General features: G+C 36.5%; 2 long non-coding RNA genes across 2 annotated transcripts; both read right to left on the bottom strand.

The window, feature by feature from the left end:
- Positions 1-327: 327 nt before the first annotated feature.
- Positions 328-14,465, bottom strand: LOC136405709 (uncharacterized). The gene is made up of 4 exons (XR_010751560.1): positions 13,904-14,465; positions 11,536-11,627; positions 8,325-8,551; positions 328-571 (listed from the first exon to the last, which is right to left on the bottom strand). It is a non-coding gene; the product is annotated as an uncharacterized lncRNA (long non-coding RNA).
- An 806-nt stretch (positions 14,466-15,271) lies between these two features.
- LOC136406019 (uncharacterized) lies at positions 15,272-23,610 on the bottom strand. The gene is made up of 3 exons (XR_010751609.1): positions 23,500-23,610; positions 19,974-20,104; positions 15,272-16,033 (listed from the first exon to the last, which is right to left on the bottom strand). It is a non-coding gene; the product is annotated as an uncharacterized lncRNA (long non-coding RNA).
- Between the last annotated feature and the right edge of the window lie 208 nt (positions 23,611-23,818).

Here is a 23,818-nt window from a genome sequence, read left to right as displayed (position 1 = left end):
CATTTGGTGTAAATGCTCTGTCTTGAACCATAAATACATAAGTTATAAAATATAGTTGCATCTTATTGGTCATGTTGTATAATAAGATTGTGTCTAATTGGTTAATTCTTAGTAACAGAAATCCTTCTATACAAGTATAGGTACCTGACTTTTTAAAAAGTCACTTTGGAGAACAAAGTTTAAGTAATTATTGTTTTTCTTTGTAAATCAATAAAAATTATACCTATTATTTCTGTCACAAAAAAGTAATATATTTTTTGTTGTGCCACAGAATTTTAGTAATTAGTTTACATGTTCCATGAGATGAAAAGGATGAAAATCGCTGATCTAGATTGTGATTTTCTCCTAATCCACTAAAGATTGGAATGGAGAAAACAGTTTTTAAAATTTTAATAAGCCCTAAGAGTGCTAAGAGAATAGACAAGGAAATAGGAGTACCTCTTCTTGGAAACACATTTCAGGTTTTTCTGCTTGGCAGCATACCTTCACCAGGTGAGTGAAATCCACAATAATTGGTTGGAACTGCATCTCTGTTGCATATGGTTTCTGCTTCACAAGGTTCCTGAGATGCCTGAATCAGAAATGAGTAGAAAAAAATAAAAGCAGCCTTGTGTCCTAGAAGGCTAGTTTGCAGAGCTGCCTTACTTTTTTAAAGCTGCACACCACCCATGCCTTTTCATCACTCCTACTTCTAAGTTTAAAGGCCCTCAAAGTGCTCATAGTTTTCACAATGTCCAATTCCACCTTCATGTGTTATCAACACAATTTTCTTCAAGCGTATCTCTTTAATATAATTTTTATATTAAATTTAATTATCTTTATATAATTATTACTAGAGTAAGCATGTTTCTTTTTCATTTTCATTGCATTGGATGATAAATAGGTTATGTAGTAAGTTAATAGTTTTTTTCTATAATATTTATTATGAACAACATTTATTTTAAACAGCTAGCTTCCAAATAAATATTACAAGTATAACACATCTGGAAGTTGAGGACCCCTCAGATGTGGTTAATAATAAAATGATAAAACCAATAAACAAATTTAAAACTTCATGGCTTCACAATCATCACAGATTTTTCTCACAGCATGAGTTTCCCCAACAACTGTATAATAAGTGTTTCAACCACTTTGTATACTTAGAATTGTAATCTACTTTCTGTCTATTTAATAAAATAGTATTTTAAATTTTCCAATGTTATCTTTCTCTATTTTTTACTGTTCTAAACCAATATATATTTAACCACAAAGGAAACAAAGCACAAAGTGTGGGGAAAATGTGCATTAATTAGTACTTTACTGCTTACTAAACATTTATGGCACCCCAAACAATTACAATATTAACATCTAACTGAGAGCACTAAATCTTAACCACTAGGTTGCCTATCAGAAAGAGAAACTAAGAAAAGTCCCATTTACAATTGCATCAAATAATAAAATAAAATAAAATACTGAGTAATAAATCTAACCAGGTTAGTACTCAGAAATTTATAAGACACTGAAAAAAGAAATTGAAGAAAATACAAATAAATAGAAGCATATACTGTGCTCATGGATGGAAAGAATTAGCATCCTTAAAATGTCCGTACTACCCAAAGTAATCTATAGAACAAATGCAATTCTCATCAAAATATCAATGGTGTTTTTCACAGAATTAGAATAAATATTCCAAAAATTTATATGGAATCACAAAAGACCCCAAATAACCACAGCAATATTGAGAAAAAAAAAAGTGGGAGGTATCACACTACCTGATATCAAACTGTACTACAAGGCAATAGTAATCAAAAAAGAATCAAGACAGACATATAGGTCAAAGAAACAGAATAGAGAGACCAGAAATACACCCATGCCTATACGATCAGTTAATATTTAACAAAGGAGGCAAGAACATACAATGGAATAAACAATAAATGGTGTTAGGAAAATTGAACATATACATGCAATATATAAAACTAGATCACCTTCTTACACCATATACAAGAATAAACCCAAAATGGATTAAAGACTTAAGCCTTGAAACTAGAAAACTAGAGAAAAATATCGGTAATAAATATTTTAAATATAATTTTAATTTATTTATTGATTTTAGCCAGAGAGGAAAGGGGAGGAGAAAGAGAGAGAGAGAGAGAGAGAGACAAGAACAACAATCTGTCCCTGCATGTGCCCTGACAGGGGATCAAACCGGCAACCTCTGCGCTTTAGTCTGATGCTAACTAACCGAGCTATCTGGCCAGGGCTGGTAATAAAATTTTTGACATTTCTCTTAACAATATTTTTTCCAACATCTCCTCAGACAAGTGAGATTAAACAAATAAAAAAATTAAGCATATGGGACTACACCAAACTAAAAAGATTTTTCACAGAAAAGGAAACCATCAACAAAATAAAAAGACAACCTACTGATTGGACAAGGACATTTGTTTACACACCAATAAGGGTGTTACTAATCCAATATTTACAAAGAACTCAGAGAATCAACATCAAAATAACAAACAATCCAATTAGAAAGTGAATTTTGAAATATCTTCAAAGGGGACATACAAATAACCAACAGACTTATGAAAAGATGCTCAACATCACTAATCATCAGAGAAATGTAAATTAAAAGTACAATGGGATATTACTTCATACTTATCAGAATGGCTATCATCAATTAATCAACAAACAACAAGTGCTGGTGAGGATGTGGAGAAAAGGGAACCCTCCTGCACTGCTGGTGGGAATGCAGACTGGTGCAGCCACTGTGGAAAACAGTATGGAGTTTCCTCAAAAAATTAAAGACGGAAGTGCCTTATGACCCAGCAATTCCACTTTTGGGTATATTTCTGAAGAAATCCAAAACATTAATTTGGAAAAAAATATATGTACTCTTACATATATTGCAGCATTAGTTACAACAGCCAAGCTATAGAATCAACCCAGGTACCCCGCCACGGACAAGTGGACAATAAAAGAGTAGTATATATGTACTTCTACTTCTGAATACTTCTTAGAACAAATGAAATCTTACCATTTTGCATCAGCATGGACGAACCTAGGGGGTATTATTATAAGTGAAATAAGACACAGAAAGGAAGGCAAATATGATATAATTTTACTTATATGTGGAATCTAAAGAATAAGACAAAATTGAAACACACTCCTAGACAGAGAGCAGACTTGTGGTTGCCAGAGGGGAGGGGTTGGGGGGCTGCGTGAAAGAGGTGAAGGGATTAAGAAGTGCAAATTGGTAGTTACAGAATAGTCATGAGGGTATAAAGTACAGCATAGAGAATATAGTCACTTTTTAAATTATACGATTTTAAAGGGTATCACTTTATAAATTATATGATTGTCTAACCACTATGTTTACACCTGAAACTAATATAAATTAATATTTAATGTAAAGTATAATTGAAATTTAAAATTTAGTTATTTTTTAAAAAGTGATATATACTTATAACTAAAGAATTATGTATAATTTTATAAAATAATAAAGGAATCTATTTACCATAAAAAAATAAAATAATGTCACAAGCCAAAGATATTGAAGAACTCCAATTATCTACGGGCACTAAATAATTAAACTGCCTTATTGTCTTGAAAGAAAAAAAGAAAAGAAGGCAGAAGGTCTAGGAACGAGACGCAGAGCAGGGGTATCAGGGTGTCATGTTAGCTCTCCTCAGCACTTCAGATGTAAAAGCTGCTACTTCTACAACTGGGAACTTTGTCCCAGCTGGAAAGTGGACCTTCTGCCAACAACTATGTCACATACTAGTCACAAGCTTAGCTGGCAGTTAATTTACCTCTCCTGCCCTATTCTTTTCAGTCTCCCCCATGCTGGTCTTTCTACTTACCAATCAGACTGCTTTTATTTAAAAATATTTCCCCTATTACTTTCCATTACTTTGGTTTAATAATTTTAAACTTACCTTTTTAAATCTTAATTTTTTAAAAAATTCTCAATGCTATAATTTGTTCTCAGTTTTTCATTTCTGTGGTATTAATCTTTTATTTTCTTCAAATTTATGCACCATTTTATTTAAAGTACATTATAGTCATTATATATACTGTTTCAAATATTCACATTTCAACTCAGTATTTGTTAAAAGTGGATTCAAAATTCTTTTACTTTGAACTTCTATGCCTTTCTTATTTTTTCTATCTTATTCCATGACTTCAGCTTTTACTTTTTGTTTATTATCCTGTTGAATATATTTTTTTACCCTCCAGGAGCCCCTTTACGTGTGTGTGTGTGTGTGTGTGTGTGTGTGTGTGTGTGTGTGTGTGTATTTCTGCTGTAATGGCCAGACAGAATTATATAGGGATGAATGCCATGGAGAAAGCCCTTGACACTATTATACCAGGAAGTTTTAGGGGCTTTTTCCAGCCTGGCCTTTGACTCCCAGTATGGATACAACCAGAATATTACAGAAACCTCCATAATAACTGTCCTTATACTACTATACAGAAAACACGATGAGTTTTCTAGAACAGGGATGTTTCCTAATATTTCACACTTATTATCTAGCCCCCATATGAAGAGCTCCATGTTTTACAAATAAACCAGTATTATAAACCTCTGGTTAGGGCACACTAACAGCTAGATGTTGGCAGTTAAGCATATGCTGTTTGACCCAGACTGTTTGAGTGCAAATTCCGGCTCAACAACCTGTCTGTCTATCTGTTGCATAATCTCATATCAGGCTTTCTTCCTTTCCTTCACAGCCTCAGTTTCTTCATAATTAAAATGGGGTAACAACATTACCTAGCTCATATTTTTGAGGGTGAGAATTCAGTGAAATACATACATTAAGTGGTGCCTATCTATGCCTAGAAGACTTCCTTAAGAGAGAGCAAAGCCTGCACTCTAGAAGTAAAATAGACTTCTTTCCCTATATTTTTACATCAAGCCTGGGTTAAAGAAAGAATGATTAAATGTTATAATGTTCTTTTTGTGCTTATTGGAAAGTTTTAAAGCCTAGTTTGTGATCAGGTCACCTTGGGAAATAAAGAAAGGATGTCAAGGGTCAGATGGCTAATAAATTGCAAGTGCTGTGATAAAAAAAAAGTGACAATTTTGTATTTGTTGCACAAGAACATGTTGACACGAACACGTTCTTGTGCAACAAATACAAAGTTGTCATTTTGTATGGGCCTCTAGTATCACATCCATTGGCAGCAAAATTCATTCCAAGAGAGAATGCCTGGACCACGGGAATATCTTGGTTCTAGGCTCAGGTGTAGGGTGGGGTAAAGAGATGAGGGGAAAGGAGTCAAGAAAGACAAATATACAGTGACGGAAAATTATTTGACTTTGGGTGATGCACACATAACACATTCAACAGTCCAAATGCTATAGAAATGTTTGCCTGAAACCTATGTACTCTTATTGATCAATGTCACCCCATTAAATTTAATTTTCTAAATTAAATTTAAAAAGAAGTAAAGACTATTTCCACATCCCTTTAATCTGGGCCTTACAGCAGAATTGGCATTGCATTGTTCCAAACCTGGGCCTCATGAAGCCTCCACATGTCCCCTTTTCTCCCAGCTACCATACAGAAAAACCTGAGTTATTTTTCTGGACAAGACCATGTGTAATAGAAACAAGCCATCTGAGCTGAGGCTGCCAGCTCCCAGCTGATGCAGCATCTGACTATACACCGTTGAGAATGGGTGAGGCTGGCCCAGGTCAACAGACACATCCAAACAACCCATAATCACTTGAGCAATAATAACATACATCTTGGTGTGATTTGGTTTGCAACAAAAGTAACTAACATATCATATGAAGAAAGGATGAGGGAAAAGAGATTTGACAATGTGCTGCAATAGCAGGAAAGCAAGAGGGTGAAAAACATAGTGGAATGACTAAATATTCTAATAGATGCTGTGACAGCAAGAGTAGAAAAGAGCACTGATTGAATCCTATGGCTGATTTTATGCAGAAACCCTTTCCACATAGAACACACATTGTAAAAAACCCTGATGAAATTTAAAGACACTGTATTCTGCTGGCAATATTTCTGACCAAGTGTCTTCAGTATCAGTAACAGTCACCAAATTAGAATAGCACTTTGAAAAGTAATAAGGTGAATACTGATCATTTATAAATGTTTTTATATATACGTATATCATATGTAAAATGTACCATACACACACACATGCATTTCCATGGTCATATATAAGTTTAGAAAACATTCATGGCACACCATTATGCTAACCTTTGTCTGGAGGTCCATCTTCAGATTAAGAGTATAACAACCCACCTGACCTGTGGTGGTGCAGTGGATGGAGCGTCCACTTGGAGGTGCTGGGGTTGCCGGTTCGAAGCCCTGGGCTTGCCTGGTCAGGGCACATGTGGGAGTTGATGCTTCCAGCTCCTCCCCTCATCTCTCTCTGTCTCTCCTCTCTCTCTCTCTCTCTCTGTCTCTCCCTCTCCTCTCTAAAATGAACAAATAAAAAATTTAAAAAAAAAGAGTATAATTACCCTACCTCCTCTTTAATGGTAGTCAAATAATATGGATCTATACTTACTCAGCAATATAGAAATTTGTAAAGTATTTCTTTTGTAATTTCAGAAGTAGAAAGTTGGTTGGAAGTGACAAGAAAACAGATTTCTATTTAGTAAAAAAATAATATGAGCTTTTTAGTTAAGCATATCTAAAAATAAATAGGTTGCTTTAGGTAAAAGCTTGTCCCATCACTGGAAATATTTGTGGGGGAACTTCACAATGTGTTCTGGAAGAATTTATTAAACTTGGGGTACAGGCAATGAATTAATATCTAAATTTCCATTCATTTTCAGTATTCTTTGGTGTTGGTCAAATAAGTTTGTAAATATGATGTATATGTTTGCTCTCTTATAGTTTGCATTGGGTGTGGGGGACAGGCTGTAAGCAGGCAGCTTCATTATAGCCTAAGGCTTAGTTTTAAGACTAAGCTTTTCCCCACACCCTTGACTGTTGCATGATAGGGGGTGGTGCATTCTCATGAGGAATCCCATTATGCCTCAGATAAGTGACTTTGTATCAGAGACTTCCTTATTTGTATATTGGATTAAAGGTTTTGATTTCTACACTATAAAATGGGGCAGACGATGAGCTTGCTCTCTTTCCATTCCTGAGATTAGCATTAGAAAGGAGAGCAGTGAAAGGCCATGAGGAGGGAGGAGAGGCAGCCAAGATGGCAGAGTGCTGAAGGAGAAGCCAGTTTGTGCAGAGAGAAGAAGATGGGGAACAGAGGTGAATAAGGCTGGTGAGCTAGAAACATTTGATTCTAGGAAACTCAGATAAGTCAGTAGCTTTGTGAGCACTGAATGAGTGGGTTTTGGAACCCAGTGTTGTTTTTACTTGCCCACCAGATGCGAGCTAGGATTAAAGGTAATGGCCCACCAGTTCTTGGCTTCATTGTTTCATTATCGTCTGTCTGAATCTAAAGCAAACCTGCATGGGCCAGGCAGCTATGATGGTGGCCGTGGCTACTGGCTTTACATTTGGTATTACATGTTCATAGAAAATATATATATGGAATTTAAATATAAAAAATATAAATAGTATTGTGAGATTCTAGTGATATTCTGTTATATTCTGACAGGTTATTACAAAGCCTTATCTAGTGCTAGAAGCTGCATTACAGGGGGTGGGGTAGTGAGAGGAGATGGAAATTAAGGATTCAGGGAGTTGAATTCACAGGCATTATTACATTATCACCAGCTGCCACCCACTAGTAATCATTCAAATACCATTCTTCCAAACATAGACAACAGCCATGCCTCGTAACAGTAGTAGAAATCATAGTAAAAGTAATGACATACTATAAAGTGATACACATCACTCTAATGGAATGTTCCAAAGCACTTTCTCAGCATACTGGTCCTGCAGAACCTTAGTAGTTTTTATGGCCCAAATGACACTAAATTAGAACAAGCTAAAGACGTGTTCTAATTACAGGGCTTCTCCAAACTCCATTGTTAATAGGAGGTATACATTTCTGAAAACAGCAAGAAAATACAGTATTCCCAAAATTATTTAATCATGAAAACCTATTTGTATGAGACCCCTTATAAAACTAATATCCAAACTTCACAATTTAGGACAAATACATTAACATACTTCTATGTCAATATTTTCCAATCAACAGACTTCAATCTCATTAACTGATCAAGTTGCAGTTACACTCATGATAGCCTCAATGGAAAAATTGCATAATATTCTCAATTCTACTTGACCTCCAACATAACATTCAGCTGCTCCATTCATTATGCAGTAGTACTTATATCTGTGCCTATTTTTATGGTTCACTAAACCTGCTACTTTGTTAACAGTAAAGATTCTCACTTTTGTTTTTCAGCTTGGAATTCCTCCTCCTGAGCTTTGCGTAAGTCCTCTTTAAGTCTGATAACTTGGTCACAGGATAAAGGTGGAGAAATGTAACTTTTATTGACTTGCAGATCTTCAAAGCGTTGCTCCTAGAAGGCGTAAGAATCATCACAACAGTAGCCCATGCCAGCACTGATAGGCCATGCCTCATGTCTTCTGCATAAAGCTCCAAGAATTAGCTTAGCCTTTCCCAGAAGAGAATTAAAATAAGAGCTGTTAGCCTTGCAGTTATTTTCTTATTCATAGAAAATAAGATTATTTGTAAGTATTCTCAAATTCTAGTTTCTGCTAGTTCAGCCTGCATTTCACTATCTGGGGGAAAAGAAGCATGTCAGGTACAGCCTGGTTCTGAGACTTGTCCTCCCACTTCCTGTCATCCTCAAGTTGAGTCCACCCTTATATATCTCTTCATCTGGCTGACTATCTGCATCTTTTAGCATGTCCTTTAATCAACTGGTAAACATAGGTATGCGTTTCCCTTAGTTCTGTGAGCCACTCTATAGCAAATTAGTCAAATCCTAGAAAAGAGTTGTAGAAAACTCTGCTGTACAGCTAGAAGCTAGAAGCACAGGTTAACGACCTAGACTTGCTATTGTCATCTGAAAGGGGTAGGAAGTAATCCTGTAGAACTTGGCCCGTAACCTGGTAACCTGTGATATCTGAGGTTATCTCCAAGTAGATAGTGTCAGGACTGATTGAAATTGTAGGACATTAAGCCAGATAGCGCGGTTGGTTGGAACATCATCCCAAGGTGCAGAGGCTGCCAGTTCAACCCCCAATCAGGGCACATACAGGAACAGATCAATGTGCCTGTCTCTCTGTTACTCTCTCTCTGCCTCTCTCAAAAATAAATAAATAATAAGTATTATGATACTTAGGACATAATAATTGTAGGACAACCAGCTGATGTCACAGAGAATTGCTTGTCATGGGGAAAAACCCGCACACCTCTGGTTGTTAGAAGTGTTGTGAATGTGGTAGCAATGTGAGAGTGAAGATAAAACTTAGGAAGAAGAGTCAGTAATTTTTTCCTACACATTTGGTTAGAGTGAGTTAGTCTAAAGTCAGCATTATCTTTCAAGGTGCTGGCAAAATCACTTTTGTTGACCTGAAAATCCAAGAAATAGACCCATGGTTCAGGCAAAGGCTTGTTGAATCTGGCATTCTTGATGTTGGGGAGATGATATCCCTACCCCTGTTGCTAATCAAAGCCAATGGCGTGGGCTGAGCTGAAAGACTTTCTTCCGAGGACAGAATTATTAGGGTCCATTGACAGTTCATAGACATGTCCACTGATGTGAGATTGCTGAGTATTAGAAATGAGAACTTCAAGAACAGGCAAACGTGAAGTCACAGGTGTGCTTACTGCATCCTCCATGCAGACAATCTGTTGCTCATCACTCAGAGGGCAACTTGGTGGCAGCAGCTGTTGTGTCCTTCATGAACATAACCAACTCTTGAGCAGATAGTTTTGGGGCTTTCTTAGTATAAAGGACCAGGAGTCTGAGAGAATAATTTCTTCTTACTCCTGGCAATGATTATGTGACTAAAATGAACAGTTCTAGAGCTTTCCTCAATATCTGACATTGTCTCTGATTTAGGTTTAACAAGGCATTAAATTGAGTTTCACTCTATCCTTTTAGTACTTGTTCCAATGGCCCAATGGCTTATTCAAAATACCTGGCATTCTCTTCCAACCTCTCACATTGTAATGTGAACCACATTGCTTCAAAGAAACACAACAATGAAACTTTGGGTGTTTTCTCTCTTGCTTCCATGTGATCTTATTTACATGAAAGATTAATACTTCCCCTAATTACGCTATTATTTAGTAAAATCCTGTATCTGTTCCTGCTTACTAGGAAGATTCAGCTATATAGATTTTCTTTAGCTTTCAATTGGGAACATTTTGAAGAATATCAATCTCTTTCTTGTACAGTATACAGACATATCACTATTTGTAATGTTACCAGGCCATTTCAGCACACGGTGGGGCAGGGGGAAGCTGGCCCTGTCCCAAAGGGACTTTTCATATGTCAGGAGATCCCCAGATTCTTGAATCATGTGGGAAAAATTTCAAGGAGAAGTCAGAGTGAGAACAAGCAAGATTTATTCAGGTAGAGAAAAAGAAAGAAGCCAAGGCACAGGCATCACTATGAAAGAAACAAAAGCACACGTCTAAGTGGACTGGACCAATTCACAAGTGAGTTGTACACATGGTCAGTTAGTTCTTTGGGTTTTGTGTTTCTAAGGGATGGGGATGGGGGTTTGTCTCCAAGCTCTGTGGCGCCAAAATCTGACTCCACCTTCTGATTGGGAAGGGGTCTTTTCTTAATATGATCTCATTTGGAAGTGTCATGGCTTCATGCTCTAGCACCTCCTTCTACTTGTGGTGTCAATTTTCATTATAATGATGGTATAATAAGCTTTGGGGTCTTCTCTGGTTAGTTTCACCTCTATCTTGGGTTAGTTTGGCTCTAATTGGTTTTTGTTATCTACTTCCCTTACTATGGTGATTTAAGCCACCTGCTCTTCAGCATCTTCAGTTAGGGAGGGTACGGTCTTGTGATTTATTAGCTGGCTGTTAACAGCTCAGCCAATCTGGCTATTTTCAGTCTCAGTTTCCTCACTCCATCTGCCAGGGAATTTTCCTAGTTCCTTACTAACCGGCCTTAATAACAGTTTTCAACTTGTTTCTGTTAAAACTGCCTGTTTAGAAATAATATTTGAATAACTTGGTCTTGTCAGACTTTGAAAACTTTAAAAATGATTGCCTTCAGGGAAAATTAATCTACACAAAATTTGCTCCAACCTGATCCATCTTTCTCTGCTTATAAGCATAATGATGATAGCTAATTTGGATGACTGCAAAATCAGACTTAAAAAGTCTCCTAAATAAATATATACAGAGGCCGTTAAAGCTGTTATTGGCTCCTTACTCTGGATACTGACTGATGCCTGGAATCTGGCCTGGAAAGCAGTGTAATAACACCCAACGTTATGTGGACACCTATCTTATTGAGGCAAAGATAGGTTGATTCTGAACTGATTTTTTTCCTTGGCTTTTGAGATTGTAAGGTTGGGGGTAGACTCTTAGCAACTTTCAGCATTAGAAGTTAACAAAACTCACTAAACAAGTATACATCTGGACAATATCTTACAAGCATACCTGTTATGGAAGTTACTATCTTTTAATTTCCCACATAAATTGCAGTGATTTTTAATAGGCTCCTGGCTTTCACAGAACGCTCTTTGGAACATCTCTTTCTGAAAAAGAAAGATAATCAATGTTTATCTATCATTGCAACAATATATCTTGAGGTAAGATTGCAAAGCTATCTTCTGTAAGAGTTTAAGGTAGCTGTTTTCCTAAACCCAGGGCTTTATTTACTTACTGAGTTAACAAGTCTTGGAAAACACATTATTCTAAAACAGAAATGGCCATGTACTTTGTGGAGAAAAAAGTGGGATAGCAAGATTGATATTCAATTTCCCGTGATAAAACTCATTTGGGATTAAATAGCATATTTTACAAGTATAAAGCAAATCATTCATCAAGCCAAAGAGAGTCATTAAAAGTAGCTTATAGATAAGTGTGATTGGTCATTGTGTATGTATGTATGTTTATTGGTTATTTTTAATAATACTGATATTTATACCAATAGCAAATATAGAGATAAAAATATACTGTATTTCCCCGTGTATAAGATGCACCTTTTCCCAAAAAATTTGGGGTCTAAAAACTGGGTGCGTCTTATACAGTGGTTGTGGCATTTCAAATGCCATAGATGGAACTGAGGATGAGGCAATATATGAAGATAGTGATTCGTCATCAGACACAGATGAGGACAAACAAATGAATGGAAATTTTGACAGTGATGAGGAGTTGTATAAATTTTATGATGAATAAAACTTGAATTCAATAACTTTACATAATACTTTTTTTTTTCAAATTTCAGGCCCCAAAATTAAGGTGCATCTTATTCATGGGAGCATCTTACACATGGGGTAGATATAGAAGTGTAAATGTGTATTAAAAAGTCATGGTGTAGCCTGACTAGGTGGTGGCGCAGTGTATAGAGCGTCCGACTGGGACATGGAGGACCCAGGTTTGAGACCCCGAGGTCGTCAGCTTGAGTGCGGGCTCATCTGGTTTGAGCAAGGCTCACCAGCTTGAGCCCAAGGTCACTGGCTCAAGCAGGGGGTCACTCGGTCTGCTGTAGCCCCCCGGTCAAGGCACATATAAGAAATCAATCAATGAACAACTAAGGAACCGCAACGAAGAATTAATGTTTCTCATCTCTCTCCCTTCCTATCTGTCTGTCCCTATCTGTCCCTCTCTCTGACTCTCTCTGTCTCTGCCACACACACACACAAAAAAAATCATGGTGTAATAAAAATATGTACCAGCCTTGAATCTAGTAAAACACATCACAAATACAAATTGAATGAACCAAATGGAGATCTAAGAGCTAATGCAATTTCAAAGATTTCTAGAACCACACAATTCCAGTGGGAAGATGCAGATGACCTTGCAGGCTTAGCACTATGGTAGGAGCCCCAAACCCATTCCACCTGATCCTAATAAGCAGTATTTGTTATAGCAAAATTTTTACCATGCATGCAAACTATTTACCTGGGTTTAACTCTTAGCCTTGTTCTTACGCCTATGTGAATTGAACTTCTGAAGTCATTTAAACCTTCTGAAGTTCATTGCTCTTATCTGTAAATTGTTGTTAGTAATTCTGGCATTACCTATGTTACCAAGTCATTATGAGGATCAAATAGAATACTGATTGTAAAGTTGCTTTGTTAACTCTAAGAAACATCTATTCTCCTGTAAAGAGCTATTATCATAATGGTTATTGCAGAGGCTGCTGGTGATGCCATGAGAGGGCGCTCACCTACAGGAGACTCAGTCACCTTCATCTCTCCTCTCCGGGAACACCAGAATGCTAGGTGTACCTGCTTGAGCCCAGACAGGTCAAGAGATTCTCTTCACTCTCCACCCCCACCCCACCTCACCTCACCTTCTATAAATATGTAAGCTATTGGTTAAAATAACAAAATCTAGGGCAACCTGGTTCCTGGTAACCCATGAATAACCAATCATTCAGTCAGATTGTAAGGCCACCTGCATTTTTCATGTCGAATGCAAAGTAGTAGCTGCTGCCTCTGAACAGTATGATTTCTAGCCTGAAACATGGGCCATTACCAGGCCTCTTTGGTAGATATAGTCGACCTTCCCATACTCTAATAAGCTGTGCTGTCAACTATCTGCTACTGTGCCGAGCAGACATTCACTTTGAAGAGGAGATTACACAGCGAGGCTTCCATCAAACCCAGACTCTATAATGACCTTTACAGAGATGATGCGGCCTTTGGCTTAGATGGCAGTGATATTTCATGTCTAGTGCTTGCAATTAGCAAGAGCATGCTTAATCATCTTATGAAAGGATGGCACTACTAAGAGCACTGTAATTTTTCTGTTTGTAATCACTTATGAGTAACAGGTTAAAAAATAAAAAAGCACTTACCCCATGGCTGTAGCACTCCAGAGAATTTTCTAATTCACAGCATTTTTCCAGTAAATTTTGATACACTGTCTTCACTCTTAAGATCACTGAAACTGGCAACACTGGATGTCTTCTTGAATATTCATTAAGAAACCTGTATCCATATGAAACATATTGGAAAGTAAACAGTAAATTTCAAAGGCTAAGAGTTTTCTTTAAAATGCCAGTTATAATAAAATTTATTCATTATTTTAACTGATCTTAAGACGTTTGAAGCTGCCAGGGTGGTTTTAGTGACTACATTGTGATTAAGGAAACTAAATCAATAAGAGAATGTGATTTTTCTAGAGTCACACAGGAGCGAGTGGCACGTCCAGAACGTGAACCTGAGGTATCCTGATTAGCTGATGGCTCTCGGCGCAGGATCTACTTACTTTTACCAGAAATCAATTTTAAGTATTTGGGTGAGAACACATTTTTATCAATGATCTTTGAGGTTAGCTTTTATAAGTGTTACAATTTTTTTGAAAGAAAGTGCAGGCTACATATTAAATCACTGTCTCCCTCTCTTTTCTTTTTTTTTTTTTTTCTGAAGTTGGAAACGGGGAGGCAGTCAGACAGACTCCCGCATGTGCCCGACTGGGATCCACCGGTCATGCCCACCAGGGGGCGATGCTCTGCCCATCTGGGGAGTTGCTCTGTTGCAACCAGAGCCATTCTAGCACTGAGGCAGAGGCCATGGAGCCGTCCTCAGCGCCCGGGCCAACTTTGCTCCAATGGAGCCTTGGCTGCGGAAGGGGAAGAGAGAGACAGAGAGGAAGGAGGGGGGAGGGAGGGAGAAGCAGATGGGCGCTTCTTCTGTGTGTCCTGGCCAGGAATCGAACCCAGGACTCCTGCACACCAGGCCGACGCTCCTCCCTCTCTTTTCCATAGAGAGTATACCTTCAAGCATGAGTAGTTTGTGCATAATCTATACATTTTTCTGGGTGACAAGAAAAGAAATTTGGACTTTAGATTATTTTCAAAGGAATCATGGACTAACAGGAGGCATCTTAGAAGTCATTTTATCCAACCACCTTAGTTTACAGTTTGAACACAAAAGCCTGGAGAAATTTAGTGGCTTGGCCTATGTTACAAAACTTATATATGACAAAACTAGACTGGAACTCAAATCTCCCAACTTACAGTCTAACATGAATTCTGCTAGAAAGCTGTGCCTATCAGCTTTTTCAGTACCAAATGCATGTTTAAGAATAAGTAGGTTTAGAAAATGACGTTTACTTTTTAAGCCAGTATCAAATGTAATTTCAGAAAGATAGCTATGATTCCTCTACAAAGACTTTAAATAAAACTCAAATTCTTATACTTAGTTAGAATTTAGTTGCTCCATATAATGACCATAGAATATTTAACAACATAGGGATATTATCTTAATATTATATATTGAAATATTTCCATCTTATACACAAATTAATATACACTTCTGAATAGACATCAGAGATATTAATACTCCACCCATATTTCTAATCTTGAAATGCCATACCATGACTTTGGTAGCATTACATGAATTAAAATAAAAAAGCTGACCAGATATATAATCTGAAGCTCTTTCTTAAGCATGACTCTTTGTTAGAGAAAAGCTTGCAAACATTTGACCTCCACTGAATTTTTTAAAATTCCAACTTCTCTCTAAATGCAGTAGACCCAAACACCCAAAGTCTGCATTCCAATATGGTAACAAGTAACTGGAGCTCTACAGGAGCTCCCAACTTGGGACTCCACGAAACATCTCCTTTTAGCCACAGTTTCCATTTGTCATTTATTTATATCATTGGCTAATCTCTGTCATCTTTTAAGTTTACAACTCAATATAATATTCCAAAGACTCGATAAGTACAATATTCCACAATTAAGATTTTACAAAAGTCTATATCACTCATGTAGGAAACCTTCTTGCTTGTCAGTGGATGGTTTGCGTACAAATTGGTCCTCCATAAACCTGCTGAGTGACAAGGATGAAAGATCAGTTTTATTGTCATTTTCTGAGTTGATGATGCATTCCCCTCGGAATGGCACAGGCAGTGCGCAGCATGGAGTGATCTTGCTGGTTGGCATTACCTGTCTAGAGCAGGTGTAGTTCATAAGCCGGTTCTACAACAGGAAAGGAAGCAGTTATTTTTTATGACTTTATTCTACACTTATTTATTTGTTTGCTATTAGGAGAAAAACAGTAAAAAAAGAGAATTGCATCTTTCATTGCTCTATCCTTGGCAAACTAACAGACCAAAAAAGTTATTTTTAGTAACATATTCTAATAAAAGCTTCTCTATTTGACCTTACTCAAGTATCACAATATTTTAATATCTCTTAAAGAACATAAAGGGAGACAGACCATATTATTGTTTTTATGTTTATCTCAACAAAATACAAAGGAGAGTTTTATTGTCTTGCTATTGTTATTACAGTTTTCAGATATCAATTTAAGAAACATTTGTCTCTGTCATTTATTATATAAATTACAATAATATTACTATTATACTTATGTATTTAACATTTCTCTATCCATAAATATGTACACACAAATAATTGTGTGTTTATGAATAAGGTAGTCTTTCTGCTTGAGGGACTCACAATCTAGATAGAGAGTCAAATAATTAAATAATAATAATGCATTATAACAGAAGTTGTAAGAGAAGTATATATATGATGCTTTTGAGGAAGTTAGTTGGAAACAAATGAAGAGCAAGAGCATTGTAGAATTATTGATTTTCATATGTAAAGAATCTTAGAGGTGAGAGAGAATGACATATTTTGAAAATGATATTAAGATATTTGAAGGTTAGCCTGACCAGGTGCTGGTGCAGTAGATAGAGCATCAAACTAGGATGCAGAGGACCCAGGTGTGAAACCCCAAAGCCACCAGCTTGAGCGCATGGTCGTTGGTTTGAGCATAGGAACATAGATGTGACCTCATGGTCACTGGCTTGAGCCCAAAAGTTGCTGGCTTGAGCCTAAGGTCACTGGCTTCAGCAAGGGGTCGCCCGCTCTGCTGTGGCCCTGGGTCAAGGTACATATGAGAAAGCAATCAATGAACAACTAAGGTGCTGCAGCCTAGAACTGATGCTTATCATCTCTCTCTCCTTTCTGCCTGTCTGTCCCTATCTGTTCCTCTCTCTGTCTCTATCTCTCTCAGTCTCTGTCACAAAAAAATTGAAGATTATCAAAAATTTTAGTTAGTAAATAAAGAGGCTTGACCCAAATGAGTGGTTTTGTAGATTTAAGAGCTACTGAGATTTAGAATTGACATGATTTTTAAAAAGTAATTAGATTAGAGTCAGGGGCTAAGATGAGACAAAGAATCTAGAATGATATAAAACACTGGGTTGATGATAGGACCACTTACTGAAATTGATAATCAGGAGAACAAAAATACAAGTTTGAAGAGGGCAGCTGAAACAGGAAATCAAAGAGTTCAGTGATGAATTAAGACAACTATTAGGGATCCTCATGAAGCTTTTCTCTAAGCAGTTGGCACTAAAGATTAAGGACTTGGGAAAGAAGAAGAATGAACAGAGGATAGAGAGCTCAGTGGTAAGTTGCATCAGGTTGAGACTGGTAAGAAAGAGTGTGTACACTAGTTAAGTACCTAGCAGGTTCTCAGTGGCTTAATAAAGTCTTTCTCAATAAAGTCCTATTGAGAAGGGAAGATTATTGCCTCTAAGCAGTAATTTTAGAAACTAGGCTGACAGAGGCTTTGTCATCTTCAACCTATGGCTTTGAACATTGCCTTTGGACTAGGAGTGCTTTGGCCAGAAGATTTTTATGTGTCAGGCCTAGAAATAGCATAAATCACTTCTGACCAGAACTCTATAAGATGGCCCTACCTAGTTGCAAGAGAGACAAAAAATGTAATTCATGACCCAGCAACTAATCTACAATATGGAAGAGGAGAGTGATTCCTTGCTGGATGGTTAACCAGCTCTAAGAGTATGTGTAAAATAAGAAAGGAAAAGGCCAAGAATAGATTTATTGGGAATATCAATTTTCAAAGAGCAATAAATAAGGAGAAGAAAATTGATGAAAGAAAGTATAAAAATACAGGTATTTCAGGTAGATGAAAAACTTTTCCTACTATTTATTGTCTTCTACACAGCGCCATTGCAATCATCACTGGACGGTATCATACAACGAGCAATTATAAAAGCAGAAAACTTTCTAGGACACACAACTCAAATGTATACAATCTATACACCATTCTTGAAAGCATTAGGAGAATTACTCAAAAGAGAATTAAATCAATATAAAAACAAAGAATGAAATATAGTATATAAAAGAAGTGATAGTTCAAATAAAATAATTATTGTTAAATTTATTTTAAAAGAATGAGTATAAACTAAGAAGTCAACTAAAATAATTTAGATAAAAGCAACTAAACAAACTTGAAAGGATTAATAAAATTAAAAGCAGAAACACAGTAGAATTGATAAATAAGCCCAAGAATTTTGTTTTGGAAAAGACCAATAATAGTCCTTTTCAAAACTAATTAATTAAAGAAGAAAGCACAAATACATGGGGAAAAAGGAAGTATAATTGTATAGCTGATGTTTTTAATTATAAAATAATATTATCATGTAGAATTCTATATTCCTAAATGAGACAGTGCTGATGAAGGAGACTTTTTAAAGAAAAGTGTATGCTTAAAACCTTGACAAAAAATGAGTACATTTTCATTATTCACAGTTGTTATATAAAACTGTGAATACTGCATCATCGGTTCCAGGGGAAACGCAGAGTTCAGCTGCTTCTAGTCTCTGGGCACATTTCTGTCAATAGATCAAGACATAAGCTAGTTTTATGTATCTTTCTGTTTAAAGACACCTTACTTAATATATATGGGTGATTTATTCACATTGAATTCACAGCCACCAGCACTGTCACTCATGCATGAACAAAGTTTATCCAAAAAACGTGTATTCTCCTTAGGGTACATCATAGTCTTCTTATGCTTAGAACACTAGACAGCACTTCAGCACTACCCTTGGGGACATTTCAAACAGCTAATAAATCATCAACAAAAAGTACAAAAATGTGGCGCTAAATAGCCCATAAAATAAGCACTTTTTTTTTTTTACAGCATGAGAACTAACACAAGGCAGAGCTCCACTTGGTTCTACCTCCGCTGGGACCATGCACATCAGGCAGCTCCCATGGCCCCCTGCTCTGAGCATGCCCAAGGCTGAGCATGACCATGGAAGTGCTATGAGTATTGGTTTGAGGGTTAAAAGAACGTTTTAGCAAGTATAGAATTCACGAGTAATGAGAATTGACTGCAAAAATGTTCAAAGAAATCCATGGGAAAACCTGTCACATGTTTCTGTCTTCATCTCTGCTCACTTCACAGACAAGTTCTTTCAAACCTCCACAGAACAGTAAGTGCCAATATTATTCAATATATTTCAGAAAATTTAAAAGGAAAAAAATTCTAATTCATTTTTTAGATGTTAGCATAACTGAATACCAAAACTTGATAAATGATCATTACTTTCTTAGATTCATTATATGCCACAATCACCTTTATTTAAGAATTACAAGATTTTTAAAAATTAAATTTACTGGGGATGATATTGGTTAATAACATTATATAAGTTACAAGTGTATATTTCTATGATACATCATTGCATTGTATGCTCACCACCCAAAGTTCTTTCCTTCCATCACCACATATTTGAGCCCCTTTACTTTCTTTTTCCTTCCCTCATTTTTCTTCCCCCATGGTAAGATCAAGTACTTTAAAGGCTGAGGTGGCCTGACCTGTGGTGGCACAGTGGATAAAGCGTCGACCTGGAAATGCTGAGGTCGCCGGTTCAAAACTCTGGGCTTGCCTGGTCAAGGCACATATGGGAGTTGATGCTTCCAGCTCCTCCCCACCTTCTCCCTCTGTCTCTCTCCTCTCTCTCTCTCTCTCTCTCTCTCTCCCCCCCATCTCTCTCTCTCTCCTTTCCAAAATAAATAAATAAATAAATAAATAAATAAAATAAAAAAATAAAAAAATAAAGGCTGAGGTGGGTTTTAAGGAAACAGAGGCTCTTACCCTGCCCAGCATACATGCTACTTCATTTCCTTCTCAACAGGTCTGATGCCGATTTTTTATGTCAACAGCCAGTTTGGCAAATTTCAGAAAAGTTGGCTTTAGGTTGTTTTTTAGTCAACAGAACCAATTCCCTGAAAAAAAGAAAAAGTAAATTTTAAACAATATTGTGAATTCAGTCTCTTTTTTTTTTAACATTAACTCTAGTTCATTAAGTAACTAAAAGGATAGCAACACACTTGCAAATATAAGGTAAAGAGAATGTATTCTAAATGCTCTCCGTCTCTTCAGTGACAGCACCCAGAACCATACAAGATTTAAGTCACAAAACAAACGTGATTCAATTCATAATCATAGAAAATATAGTTATTTTAACCATTTAAATTATTGCTTAAAGAACTGAGTTGCTTAGTGAGGTAATTTGGATGTTTATTTGACCTGACTTTCCAAGTAAAATTCTTCATCATAAAGACAGTAATTACAGGAGGCTTGGGTCTCCCTTGCCTCTCTCTGTTGAAAACTGAGTAACATCCCCGAAATTCCTCAGATAAATAGGGAATATCGGCCTGCCTTACAAGGAGAGCTCAGTATTGTCCAAAATTGGGGAAGAAGGTGATATAAGGAAGATGCATGTCTTCAGGGGTCAACATGGACAGAAACACAATGGTCCAGGAAGGAGGTAATTTAAATAACATCAAATTCTTCCACTTCATCCTCCTCCATCCCCATTTTCCCAAAACACCCCTGGCTTTCTCTGTGCTGTATAACATTAGAGCCAAAAAACTTTCCTATATTCCCAGGGAAAAGAACAGAATTGTCCTCCAGCCTTTACCATGCAGAACAATTAAGTGTCTGCTTCTGAATGGATGGGATTCATTTGTGCACTGAGAAAGAGACTAAAGGATTTGAGCAGAGGAAGAAATTGAGGCAGGAGATAGTGAGTGGAGATGAGGATTGTGCATTTTCATGTGCAGCCCTATGTATCCAATGGATAGGCAAGTAGCATATGTGTAGAGAAAGGAAGCTGGTTTGTACTGAGAGACATTACTAAATGAAAGACGACAAATGGTTTTTCAAATGAGTTTAATCAACACGGGTGATGCAGCAACAACAAAAAAATTCCACAAATCTAAATAAGTAACTTACACTGCTTTTGCTACTTTGTGGTTGAATTTAATCCCAATTTCACATAAGTGGTGATGCCTCAAAGATATTTCTCTAGTATATTTTCTGATGGGTTCTAGCTATAATTAGAAAAACAGCTCATCAAAGACATATGGTAGTAACAGAAAAAGTTAATTCAGTCATTAGTAAAGAAGAGAGGGAAAAAAAATTGTGTATCTCTTCAAAATTAAAAAGATTTTAGTGTCTTAAAAGAGGCCAAATGCAACAGCATAATTTGCTTTTTTATTCTTTGTTTTTTTTTCTTTTTAAATAACATCTCTCTTCCCCAGAGATCACTTGTTCCAGTGATCAAACATTTGGAATACAAATGAGTACAAGAAACTGAACAAAAGAAAAGTCCAGAGAGTCACTAGAATATATTCAATATATCTGACAGTTATGTTTTGGTTTTATTCAACTTACTGTCATCTTGGACATGTCTCCTAGTGTTATCTACCATATATGTATCAGTTTTGCAATATATATTAATGAAATTTCCTTCTCTAAAAAATAAGTTCATATTTTTTAACTAAGGATATTTGCTTTTGAAACAATTGCAAATAAATTTTCTAAATAATAAACTTAATTATGCAAAAGAAAACATGTATGTTTTGGGAGACAAAGTGTTTGAACAGCAGAGAGGGGTAGTAAGTAAATAATAGTTTTTGAAAAGATGTATGTTTCTAATAAAAAGATGTTTAAATCACTAATCAAAACTCTGTATTCACTGTGATGACAACAATGTGCAAAATAAAATCTGCAAATAGGGCCCTGGCCGGTTGGCTCAGTGGTAGAGCGTCGCCCTGGTGTGCAGGAGTTCTGGGTTCAATTCCCGGCCAGGGCACACAGGAGAGGCACCCATCTACTTCTCCACCCCTCCCCCTCTCCTTCCTCTCTGTCTCTCTCTTCCCCTCCTGCAGCCAAGGCTCAATTGGAGCAAAGATGGCCCGGCGCTGAGGATGGCTCTGTGGCCTCTGCCTCAGGCACTAGAATGGCTCTGGTTGCAACAGAGCAATGGCCCAGATGGGCAGAGCATCGCCTCCTGGTGGGCATGCCAGGTGGATCCCAGTCGGGCGCATGTAGGAGTCTGTCTGATTGCCTCCCCATTTCCAACTTCAGAAAAAATACACACAAAAAAAATCTGCAAATAGAAAAAAGACAATAAAAAGAATGATACCAAAGTTGATATCTTTAGGTAGGGGGAATATAAGTAATATTTTAAAATCTCACAAGAGCTCTATATTTTCACTTAAAAGTTATTGTGACTATATAATATTTTACTTTGGGCAACTGTACCTTCCAGAAACATTTTTAAGAAGTTAGAAAATGTATGAAAAGGGAATATTTAAACCACAAAACTGGCACAATAATCATAAGTATATTTTTATAATCAGTTATAAATATAGGTAATTTTTTTATCCTTATAATATTGTATGGTATTCATTTAAATTAAGTACAAGCAAGTGTATCCATTTTTTCATAGTTTCTGATGGCAACTCAAAGTTGTGTCTGATCATACACACAATTTTTGCACAATTGGTTATGTAATATTTTGAGATTGATTATAAATATCACAAAGTGAAGTAGAGGAGGATAGAGATCTTAGCTAACTTAAAAACATTTACTTATGTTTAACATTACAGAGACATATTATACAGGGAGGAAAATATTCCACTGACAAGGGATTAAGGTTAAGAAAACTTTGTAACTTAAAATAGTAAGCACTAAGTTACCTACAAAACTCTTCTTTATGAAAAAGTTCACTCTTCAGAAATGTCAGGTAATGAGATGTACGTAATTCTGCATGATCATTTACTTTAGTTTTAATTACTATAAAATAAGAAGAAAAAAAATGTCCTGCTAGGAATTCAATACTGCCTTCTGAAAGAATTGAAGTTCACCAAGGGAAAGACTGGAGAAGGAAGTACAAAATATATATGTTATAAATAAATATATATTAATGATAATATATACAATTTTGCTTATTTAGCATGTGCCAGAAACTCTTATAATACATTATTTAATTTCTTGCATAAATTAGACAATGAGAATAGGAGAAATAGGTTTAAAGAAATAGAGAAATAGCCATTTAGAAGAATACAAATAAAATCTCCCTGAAAAGATTGAAGAAAACAGCAAGGAAGAAGTGGCACTGCATTTAGCCTTGAGGAAGTCATAAAAATGATTATCAAACAACTACTCATTTCAGCACAACCTTCGGAAAATATATACTATCTGGTGCTCTGTGGGAGACTGCAAGTGGCAAAGCTCTTGTAAATTTGAGGCTTAGCAAAAGGCTAAGTTCTCCCCCACACTCCTCCATATTGGCTATGAAACAGTATTTGCACTCATCCCAAACCCCCACCTCCTTTGCTTGGTTAAGTTGCTAAAGGCTGTTTTTCTCCACACCTCCATGTTAGCTGTGGTGCAGGATTGTTTGTACTTGTCCAATCCTCCATGTCCCTCAGAGAGACTAGAGGCTGTTTTCTTTTTATCCTTTGTTTTGTGAAGTTAAAATGTTATATATGGTGGGGATTTTCTGCACTTGGGAGAATTCCTGGAAATGTGACTTTGTTTTAATGATCTTTTTGATTTGCTAATGACCTCACTTTGCCCTATAAATAAAGCAGGTAGCGGCATGGAGGCATGCCTTTTGCAAGCTCTGTTCTGCATTGCAAAGGGTT

This window comes from Saccopteryx leptura, chromosome 5 (genome assembly GCF_036850995.1).
Source record: "Saccopteryx leptura isolate mSacLep1 chromosome 5, mSacLep1_pri_phased_curated, whole genome shotgun sequence".
In the NCBI taxonomy this organism is placed as follows: Eukaryota; Metazoa; Chordata; class Mammalia; order Chiroptera; family Emballonuridae; genus Saccopteryx; species Saccopteryx leptura.
This window is presented reverse-complemented; position numbering and strand designations above follow the sequence as displayed.